General features: G+C 61.5%; 1 long non-coding RNA gene across 1 annotated transcript; it reads left to right on the forward strand.

The window, feature by feature from the left end:
• Window positions 1-1,401: 1,401 nt before the first annotated feature.
• LOC127393969 (uncharacterized) lies at window positions 1,402-5,163 on the forward strand. Its single transcript, XR_007891571.1, has 5 exons — window positions 1,402-1,440; window positions 2,143-2,286; window positions 3,299-3,378; window positions 3,858-3,960; window positions 4,161-5,163. It is a non-coding gene; the product is annotated as an uncharacterized LOC127393969 (long non-coding RNA).
• The last annotated feature ends 3,950 nt before the right edge of the window (window positions 5,164-9,113 follow it).

Genomic DNA, 9,113 nt, shown 5'->3' on the forward strand with positions numbered 1-9,113 from the left:
CGCCCCTGCCCTTACGTGGCCCCGCCCCTGCTTTCTGCGTGACCCCGCCCCTGATCTCTCTCTGGCCCCGCCCCTGCATATTGAGTGACTCCGCCCCTGCTCCTTGCGTGGCCCCGCCCATACTCTCTGCGTCGCCCCGCCCCTGATCTCTCTCTGGCCCCGCCCCTGTTCCTTACGTGGCTCCGCCCCTTCTCCTTGCGTGGCCCCGCCCCTGATATCTCTCTGGCTCCGCCCCTGCTCCTTGCGTGGCCCCGCCCCTGTTCCTTACGTGCCCCCGCCCATACTCTCTGCGTCGCCCCTGATCTCTCTCTGGCCCCGCCCCTGCATATTGAATGACTCCGCCCCTGATCTCTCTCTGGTCCCGCCCCTGTTCCTTACGTGGCTCCGCCCCTGCTCCTTGCGTGGCCCCGCCCATACTCTCTGCGTGGCCCCGCCCCTGTTTCGTGCGTGGCTCCGCCCCTGCTCCTTGCGTGGCCCTGCCCCTCTTCCTTACGTGGCCCCGCCCCTGCTCTCTGCGTGACCCCGCCCCTGATCTCTCTCTGGCCCCGCCCCTGCATATTGAGTGACTCCGCCCCTGCTCCATGCGTGGCCCCGCCCATGCTCTCTGCGTCGCTCCGCCCCTGATTTCTCTCTGGCCCCGCCCCTGCTCCTTACGTGACTCCGCCCCTGCTCCTTGCGTGGCCCCGCCCATACTCTCTGCGTGGCCCCGCCCCTGCTCTCTGCGTGACCCCGCCCCTGATCTCTCTCTGGCCCCGCCCCTGCTCCTTGCGTGGCCCCGCCCCTGTTCCTTACGTGGTTCCGCCCCTGCTCTCTGCGTGACCCCGCCCCTATTTAATGCATGGCCCCACCCTGTTCCTTACGTATTCCCACCTTAATTATTGCGTGGCCCCGCCCCTGCTTATTGAGTGGCCCCGCCCTTTACTGCGTGTCCATGCTACCGCGTGTTTTTTGGGTTGTTGTGGGGTTTTTATTTATTTTTTTTTTCCCCTTTGTCTGTGATGTTTTTATTTCTCCCTGCGCAGCTCGCGGCTGTCAGCGTCTGCCCGGACTCGGGTGCTGCAGGCGGGCAGCGCCGCAGGGGCAGGGACCGGTGCTGCAGGGCTCTCTGCTGGCACCTGGTGGCAAAAATTCGGTACTGCAGCTCGAGGGCATCGCATGCACAGGATCGCGACGCCTAGCACCGCCCTTGGTGGGCGTGCTTTTGAGGATCGCCCGCCCTTCGTGGGCGTGGCTATTTCCGTCCACAGATGCGTGGTCCCGCCCTTCGGCCGCCTTCTGTGGGCGTGGCCTGGGTGGTGCGCTGCTGCTCGGTGATTGGTGAACACCGGCCTGGGCGGGGCCAGAAGAGCGGCGTCCGGGTCCCGTGCTCCCGCGCGGGGCGGGGCCAGTGCGGCCATGAGGTCTGAGTTGGAAGTCGGCGGCCGAGGGTTTATGGGACGGGTGAGGAGTCGGTGAGGCAGCGTTGGGTCGGGTCTTACCGGGTCGCGCCGGGCCGGGCCGAGTCGGGTCGGGTCGGATCGGATCGGATCGGGTCCTGCCGGGTCCTGCGGTTTCTGGATCGGGGGAGAAGCCGCGAGGCGGGGAGCGCTAGCAAGCCGCACGGGGTGTGGGGTGGAAACGGCGGAGGGCGGGCGACAAGCAGTGAAGGAGGGGGGCGGTGAGCAGGGGTGAGGGGGACGGTGTCCCCGCCGACTCCTGCGCCCCCACGGAGCGCTGGCCCCGCCCCCGCCGGGCGCTGCCGCGGCCGTGAGAAGTCGGGCAGGGCTGGAGTGGAGCGGGGCGTGGGGGTGGCAAAGTGGAGGGGTTGGACGTGGCTCGGGGCTCGTGGGGGGCTGCATCGTCAGCTGGTATTTCCTCCAATCATAGGATGGTTTGGGTGGGAAGGGACTTTGAATATTGTCTGGTTCCAACCTTCCTGCATTCACCTGCATTTGTTTTGGATTTATTTTCCGTTGGAGCGTGGCTGGCATGTGAACACGTGGCTCCGTCCCCGTTTTGTTTCATGTAGGAAATGAAAATTATTGTTAGTTAAGTACAATTAATTAATTAATGCCTGTTTAAATGTGTAATATTGTTATCAAGAAGTCTTAAGTATAAAAAATTTAGTAAGTTTTGAAATAACTTGGTTCTTTTTAATGTTAGGATCGATCTTCGGTGTCTTCAGACCCTGAACTTCAATCAAACTGATATACTTGGGTCCACCACTGGGCAGCCCTCAACATTTTCCTGCTGAGATTGGAAGCATTGCTCCAAAATCTGAGAGGGAAAAGCCATCCAAAAGCCAGTGTGAGCTTTTAATTCCTTTTCAACCCTTCTTAGTCTTTTCTTTTGTGACTCTTAATGGCTGTATTTCTTTTTTCTTCTTTTATTTGTTTTGTTGTTTTTTTCTTACGCTGCTGCTTTGTGTTTGTTTGATTGTTTTTTGAGGAAATGATTCAAAATTGTTTCCTGTGTTATGATCCCGCAAGTCTGGGCTATAGTTTCACGTATTGCCTACATGGGTTGTGTGTTTAGTTATACATCTATTCACAAATAAGAAATCTGTTGGTAAATGGGATTCAATCTTGCACTACATGACCTTTTTTAATGATTTACCTCTGCTGTAAGGTGGATTCTCAGTCTAGCATTACACAGATTTCTATTTCATCGTGCTCTCTAGTGAGAGCTCCAGAGCTCTTGTTCTGGAGTTTATTGTCTATATGAAATTTCAATGCCAGGTCTGTGACTTGGGAGAGGCAGTCTGATACAAAAGCCCTTATAAACTGAATAGGGGAAAAAACGCAGATGATCTCCTCACCCTGACTTCTGTGGAAATGGTGAATTTTCTCGGCACGTGCACTTTTCCACTTTTCGTGGAGTATCTTATAATGTGAAATGTATGTTGACCTTAAATTCAGTTTCATAAACCCCGTACCTCGTAATTTATAATGGTATTCAGCCGCATAACTGCTGCTGTTACTAGTAAAAATGTGGAGCCTACAGGAAAGCTGGGGAGGGACTTTTTATAAGGGCACATAGCGATAGGAGGAGGGGGGGGGGGGTGGTTTCCAACTAAAAGAGGGTAGATTTATGTGAGATATTAGTAAGTAATTCTTGACTGTGAGGGTGGTGAGACACTGGCCCAGGTTGCCAAAAGAACCTGTGGATGCTCCATCCCTGGAAGCGTGCAAGGCCAGGCTGGATGGGGGTTGGAGCAACCTGGTCTAGCAGGAGGTGTCCCTGCTGGTGGCAGCGGGGTTGGAACTAGATGATGTCTAAGGTCCCTTCCAACCCAAACCATTTGGTGTTTTCTGCCCAGGTATTCATCACATGCAACTGTCACCGGGCTACAGATCATCTGCACTCCGTGCTCTGAGGAGACAATCTGCTGAGACAGGGGTGAGGCACGGAACGGAAAAAAAACAAAAATAAAAAAAATCAGTCAGGTCGGGGACTGGGTTTGGTTGGTTCTGGTTGCTTGGTTTCTTTGTTGTGTTGTTTTTGTTTTGTTTGGGTTTTTTTTTGGGGGGGGAGCGGTGTGGGGCAGGGGCGGGAGGGGTGGTTGGGACATGTGGGTGTGTAGGTTCCGTGTGTTTCGTTCCCCTTGCACCCCGATACCTTCACGCCCTGATATCCTAGCACTCGGGCAATCCAGTCTGTGCTTGTTTTTCCACTTTTTCAGATCTTTTTAGTCTTGACAATAAACCTCGGTTTTGTGCATATACACCTCGCATAACTGGGATTTCATCTTCTAGCTGTAGTGGGAAGGCATACGCAAAAAGCAGACAGGCCTCAGGTTTCGTGAGGCTGTCTGTCAGCAGCCGGGTGAACCGCTTTACGTGGGGGTTTTTTTGTTTGTTTTTTTTTGTTTTTTTCAGATGCAGAGCAACAAGCTGCACGCCAAAGGGCACGGAAGAGGGGAGCAGAGTGCCGGATGAAGGCGGGCGGGCATCCAGCGTTGGAGTATTGGCAGGACCGCAGGTGGTTCTGACTAGCTAACGCTTTTCTGGCCTTATGTTCTGGGTGCAGGTTTTGAGGCGCTGTGCTGTGCGGAGGGACATTGAAATCTGTGTGGAGCAGGCGAGGGGAAGGCCAGGGCACTTTGGAGGGAGGGGGCTGTTGCAGAAGAGGTCTGTGTCGACTGCCGTGATGCTTACGGCTGGCACTGTGTTTTCTTGCAGCAGATGAAGAGGAACCTGGTGATTGCAGGAGCATCCCAGTTGGCTGATGTGGCTTCCGTCGAGGATGGCTTCTCTTCCCCGGGCTGCTGGGAGCTGACTGGAAGGAGCAGGGAGCGCTGCCCCACGGCACGTGATACAGACGTCAGCTCGGGAGTGATTTTTCCAAACTGGAAGCCCTTTGCCTTCCAAGAGGTTGTGTTTTAGGAGCTTCCCAGCAGAGCGAGTATTAAGAGAGGGTGTACTTAGCAGTCGAAGCCACCAGCAACAAGACTTTTCACTCTCCTGAAAAAAAAAGGGAAAAAGGTGAATTTCCTTCCAAAGACTCCTGCACAGCACATGCTCCAGAAATGGGTGGTGTCGCTGGTCCTTACACTTTGTCAGTTGTAGCAGTTGGGACATCATCAAAATGTGTTCCTTCCCCATGCTTCGGTACAGCCAAAAGCATTAGCAGCTGGGCCAGTCCTTTGTGGTAGCCTTATGTATCGCAGCACTGGGGGGTGTGTGTGTGTGATTTTCTTTGGTGGTTTTTTGTTTGGTTTGTTGTGTGTTTTTTTTTGTGTGTGTTTTTTTTTGTTTGTTTGTTTGTTTGTTTTGTTTTTTTTCCCCAAAGCGCTGGCGATTGTTGGCTGTGTTTTCTTGCAGCTGAACAGCTGGAGTTTGGCTAACTGTGGCAGAGCTGAGGGTCTGTGCTCCCTTTTGCATTTGGGGGCTGAGAGTGGATCCAGCTGCCCCCAGCTTCCTCTCTGAGAAGGAGTTTAGAAAGCAAGGGGATCCAATCTGAACCTCACGACTTGGCAGGAGGGTCTTTCCGGGCTCCTTGTTTAACAAGAAGTTGAAACCATGTGGTGGGTTTCTTCCCTCACTGATTTGCTGTCATGATTGAAACTTGAAAAAAGTTAAAATGTTATAAATTAGAAATTGCCTTGTATTGTTTATCGTGTAACTGTCAAGAGCTGTAGCAGATAGTTTATGAGGTGTGCTTCAGGAGGTAGGTATTTGTTCCAAAGGTTTAAAAAGAGAGGCAGGTGGATGTTATGTGGTTCCCCCCCAGTGTCTCCACGGGTCCTCTGAAGGCCTGGGTTTGGCTTTCCCTGGTGCATTTCCCTGGGAGGGGGTCGGGAGGGTCTGTCTCCTGGGCAGACATCCTTTAAAATTGTGTAACATTCAAAAAAAGCCCCTTGTGGAATTCTGCCCGAGTTCCGGAGACAGGTAACGGTGTCAGTTCACAGCCGTGCGAGTTAAAAGTGACGCCGAAGGAAAAGTCAAGGTTTTTTTTACAAAGGTATGTTGATTGTATGTTTGTAAACATCTGCACCCTTTTTAGTCATGAGGTGAAACACTGTCCCTGGGGGATAGGGGCGGGGGGTGGCTGCAGGCATTCATTATTCCCTCAAAATACCTACGGGTAGGTGTGCGTGTGCCTAAAAAGATAACAGTAAACGTTTGTGCTGTGTGGTAGGAGAGTGCAAAGCAACCGATGTTCGTGTTCGCTGTGTGGCCCCGCCCTGCTGGCTGCCTGGTCCCGCCTCTTCTTGCCGCGTGGCCCCGCCCCTTTGTTGTGTGGCCACGCCCCTTCGTGCTGCTTGCCCCCGCCCCTGCTCGCTGCTTGGCCCACCCCCCCTTCCTGCGTGGCCCAGCCCCTTTCTGGGTGTCCACGCTGCCACATGTTTTTTGGGTTATTATTTTTCTTTCGTGTGTGAGTTATTATTTTTCATTCTTTCCTGCGGAGCTCTCTGCTGGCACCTGGCGTCCGAACTTCGGTACTGCAGGTGGTCAGCGCTCTCTGCTGGCACCTGGCGTCCGAACTTCGGTACTGCAGGTGGTCAGCGCTCTCTGCTGGCACCTGGCGTCCGAACTTCGGTACTGCAGGTGGTCAGCGCTCTCTGCTGGCACCTGGTGTCGAAAGTTCGGTACTGCAGCTCAGGGCCAACGCATGCGCAGTAACGCGATATCGAGCCTCGCCCTTCGTGGGCGTGGTCTCGCCTTTCGCCCGCCCACTGTATGTGTTCTTCCTCCGCCCACTGTGGGCGTGGCCCCGCCTTCTTGGCCTCCCTCCGTGGGCGTGGCCGGGGCGGTGCTCTGCCGCCCGGGGATTGGTGAACGCCGGGCTGGGCGGGGCCGGAAGAGCGGAGGCCGGGTGCCGTGCTCCCGCGCGGGGCGGGGCCAGTGCGGCCATGCCGTGCGGGGGTCCGTGGGACGGATGAGGAATCGGTGAGGGAGCGCGGAGCCGAGCCGAGCCGCGCCGGGTTCTGCCGCTGGCGGTTCCTGGATATGGGGAGAAGCGGCGAGGGAGGGGGACAGTGAGCGGAGGCCGGGGAAGCGCCCCACGCCGAGTGCTGCTTGGCTTTGCCCCCGATGTTGCGTGGTCCCGCCCCCGTCTGTTCAGTGGCCCCGCCCCGGCTTGCTGCGTAGACCGCCCACGCCCGTTGCGTAACCCCGCCCACGTCTGCTGCGTGGCCCCGCCCCCGTCTGCTGCGTAACCCCGCCCCGGCTTGCTGCGTGGCCCCGCCTCCGCCTGTTCCGTGGCCCCGCCCCGCCTGCTGCGTAACCCCGCCCCCGCTGACTGCGTGGCCCCGCCTCCCTTTACATGGCCCCGCCCCGCCTGCTGCGTAACCCCGCCCCCGCTTGCTGCGTGGCCCCGCCTCCGCCTGTTCCGTGGCCCCGCCCCGCCTGCTGCGTAACCCCGCCCCCGCTTGTTGCGTGGCCCCGCCCCGCCTGCTGCGTAACCCCGCCCCCGCTTGCTGCGTGGCCCCACCCCCGCCTGTTACGTGGCCCCGCCCCCGCTGACTGCGTAACCCCGCCCCCGCTTGCTGCGTGGCCCCGCCCCGCCTGCTGCGTAACCCCGCCCCCGCTTGCTGCGTGGCCCCGCCCCGCCTGCTGCGTAACCCCGCCCCCGCTGACTGCGTAACCCCGCCCCCGCTTGCTGCGTGGCCCCGCCCCCGCCTGCTGCGTAACCCCGCCCCCCGCTTGCTGCGTGGCCCCGCCTCCGCCTGTTACGTGGCCCCGCCCCGCCTGCTGCGTAACCCCGCCCCCGCTTGTTGCGTGGCCCCGCCCCGGCTTGCTGCGTAACCCCGCCCCCGCTTGTTACGTGGCCCCGCCCCGCCTGCTGCGTAACCCCGCCCCCGCTTGCTGCGTAACCCCGCCCCCGCCTGTTACGTGGCCCCGCCCCGCCTGCTGCGTAACCCCGCCCCCGCTTGTTGCGTGGCCCCGCCCCCGCTGACTGCGTAACCCCGCCCCCGCCTGTTACGTGGCCCCGCCCCGCCTGCTGCGTAACCCCGCCCCCGCTGACTGCGTGGCCCCGCCTCCCTTTACATGGCCCCGCCCTGCCTGCTGCGTAACCCCGCCCCCGCTTGCTGCGTAACCCCGCCCCCGCCTGTTACGTGGCCCCGCCCCGCCTGCTGCGTAACCCCGCCCCCGCTTGTTGCGTGGCCCCGCCCCGGCTTGCTGCGTAACCCCGCCCCCGCTTGCTGCGTGGCCCCGCCCCCGCCTGCTGCGTAACCCCGCCCCCGCTTGCTGCGTGGCCCCGCCCCGCCTGCTGCGTAACCCCGCCCCCGCTGACTGCGTAACCCCGCCCCCGCCTGTTACGTGGCCCCGCCCCGCCTGCTGCGTAACCCCACCCCCGCTTGTTGCGTGGCCCCGCCCCCGCCTCTTACGTGGCCCCGCCCCCGCTTGCTGCGTGGCCCCGCCCCGCCTGCTGCGTAACCCCGCCCCCGCTTGCTGCGTGGCCCCGCCTCCCTTTACATGGCCCCGCCCCGCCTGCTGCGTAACCCCGCCCCCGCTTGCTGCGTGGCCCCGCCTCCGCCTGTTACGTGGCCCCGCCCCGCCTGCTGCGTAACCCCGCCCCCGCTTGTTGCGTGGCCCCGCCCCGGCTTGCTGCGTGGCCCCGCCTCCGCCTGTTACGTGGCCCCGCCCCGCCTGCTGCGTAACCCCGCCCCGGCTTGCTGCGTGGCCCCGCCTCCCTTTACATGGCCCCGCCCCGCCTGCTGCGTAACCCCGCCCCCGCTTGCTGCGTGGCCCCGCCTCCGCCTGTTACGTGGCCCCGCCCCGCCTGCTGCGTAACCCCGCCCCCGCTTGTTGCGTGGCCCCGCCCCGGCTTGCTGCGTGGCCCCGCCCCCGCTTGCTGCGTGGCCCCGCCCCGCCTGCTGCGTAACCCCGCCCCCGCCTGTTACGTGGCCCCGCCCCCGCTGACTGCGTAACCCCGCCCCCGCCTGTTCCGTGGCCCCGCCCCGCCTGCTGCGTAACCCCGCCCCCGCTGACTGCGTGGCCCCGCCTCCCTTTACATGGCCCCGCCCCGCCTGCTGCGTAACCCCGCCCCCGCTGACTGCGTGGCCCCGCCCCGCCTGTTCCGTGGCCCCGCCCCGCCTGCTGCGTAACCCCGCCCCGGCTTGCTGCGTGGCCCCGCCTCCCTTTACATGGCCCCGCCCCGCCTGCTGCGTAACCCCGCCCCCGCTGACTGCGTGGCCCCGCCTCCCTTTACATGGCTCCGCCCCGCCTGCTGCGTAACCCCGCCCCCGCTGACTGCGTGGCCCCGCCTCCGCCTGTTACGTGGCCCCGCCCCGCCTGCTGCGTAACCCCGCCCCCGCCTGTTCCGTGGCCCCGCCCCGCCTGCTGCGTAACCCCGCCCCCGCTTGCTGCGTGGCCCCGCCTCCGCCTGTTACGTGGCCCCGCCCCGGCTTGCTGCGTAACCCCGCCCCCGCCTGTTACGTGGCCCCGCCCCGCCTGCTGCGTAACCCCGCCCCCGCTGACTGCGTGGCCCCGCCTCCCTTTACATGGCCCCGCCCCGCCTGCTGCGTAACCCCGCCCCCGCTTGCTGCGTGGCCCCGCCCCGCCTGCTGCGTAACCCCGCCCCCGCTGACTGCGTGGCCCCGCCTCCCTTTACATGGCCCCGCCCCGCCTGCTGCGTAACCCCGCCCCCGCTTGCTGCGTGGCCCCGCCCCGCCTGCTGCGTAACCC

Source organism: Apus apus, chromosome 24 (assembly GCF_020740795.1).
Source record: "Apus apus isolate bApuApu2 chromosome 24, bApuApu2.pri.cur, whole genome shotgun sequence".
Lineage (NCBI taxonomy): Eukaryota > Metazoa > Chordata > Aves > Apodiformes > Apodidae > Apus > Apus apus.